Source organism: Saimiri boliviensis, chromosome 18 (genome assembly GCF_048565385.1).
Source record: "Saimiri boliviensis isolate mSaiBol1 chromosome 18, mSaiBol1.pri, whole genome shotgun sequence".
NCBI classification, from domain to species: domain Eukaryota; kingdom Metazoa; phylum Chordata; class Mammalia; order Primates; family Cebidae; genus Saimiri; species Saimiri boliviensis.
The window spans coordinates 12,219,966-12,221,629 of record NC_133466.1 but is presented as its reverse complement, the minus strand read 5'-3'; positions in this window follow the sequence as shown (position 1 = coordinate 12,221,629).

The following is a 1,664-nucleotide window of genomic DNA, read 5'->3' as shown; positions in this document are numbered from 1 at the left end:
TGCCTTTAAGAAGTATTCATTGTGGAAGGGCTGAGGCCTGTGCTGTGTTCCTGGGCCCGGGGTTGAGCCTCCTGAAGGAGTCACTGAACCGTCACTGTCCCCAGAGCCGGTGCAGACAGAGCTCGTTGGCTGCCTTTTCTTCCCACTCTCAAGGCATGGCTGGAGCGCAGCCTTCATTAAGTGAAAGCTCGCTGTGGTGTTGCATAGCCTTGCTTTTTGAACTAAACTGTTTTCCCTTCACGAGTACTCCTTCCGTCAGAATTAGTTCGTTCCAAGGAGGCTCCTCCATCTCACGGATCAGTAGATGTCTCCTGCTGTCTGGACACATGTGACTTGGAAATTGAATACAGTTTGTATTTAGGCTGGGAACCTTCCACGTTTGTGTTTTTAAGCTTTCCTTTTTTACAGTGGACAAGCACACAAGTAATAAATCATCCCTAATGCCCTGTTACTCAGTAATGACAAAATACCAGTAACTTCCAGTTTTTTCTCACTACCTTTTTTCTTGACTAAGATGATGACAGCAACTCTTGAGGGCAACATAAATGTATGTAGACATTTGTGGTGTGATGACGATGGAAAAATAGCAATCCTTTTCTTCACCTGAGGGGAACAAAGGCAAGAGGAGAATTCAGTGGTGTGTCATAACAAAGGATTTCTGAGTTTCCTCCCCTTTCTTTGATCTGTCTCTACTTGGAACTCATATTCTAGCAGAGGACATTTTGTGGGTGAAGAAGTGATTAGTGATGAGGATGAAGAAAATGTTGGCAGTTCCAGCTGGCCGGCATGGTGAAACCCCGTCTTTGCTAAAAATACATAAAATTAGCCGGGTGTGGTAGTGCACATCTGTAGTCCCAGCTACTCAGAAGGCTAAGGCAGGAGAATTGCTTTAACCCAGGAGATGAAGGTTGCAGTGAGCTGAGATCACACCACTGCACTCCAGCCTGGGTAACAGAGTGAGACTCCATCCCAAAAAAGAAAAGGAAATGTTGTCAGAGCAGATATTCCTTTTTTTTTTTTTTTTTTTTTAAGGTCTTGGGATGAGGGAGGAAATTGAAAAATCATACCACTCAGTAGCTAGATTAAACATTACTTCTCACAGTGACTGACCACACTTGTGTGTCCCGCCCAGATTTTCTGGATCCATCATAGAGGAAGCAGCTAAGGGGAAGTTCAGAAGAAAAACCTGTTTTCCTGTCTTTCCAGTGAAAGGGTCTTTTTCCCTACACTTAGTCCTTAAATAGATAATAGGCTTTTTGTGTACTTTGTTGTCTATTCCCAAATTTTATAATACTTTTAATATTCTGGAATTGTACTTAGAGAAAGAGATGATTCTAAATGCTGTAGTATAGAAGTAGGTCATCCACTCTGAAATCCTCCTGAAAGATCTCCACTGCAACGTGCAGGCGTCATCGTGCCCCATCTGTGCCTGTACCTGCTCCCTAGGAAAGAGATTTTATACCATTTGCCTACGTGTGTCTCCTGCTAGAATATGGCAAGCTCCATGCGAGCAAGGGCTATTTTTTAACTTTGTGTCCGACACTTGGTTACCTAAATGTTTAACAGATTGAGCGGGGACATTGAAGGCACAGACGTTGATTGTATTTACCACTAGGGGACAAGTCACCATGTTTAGGCTGACAATCGGTTACTATTCAATTTGA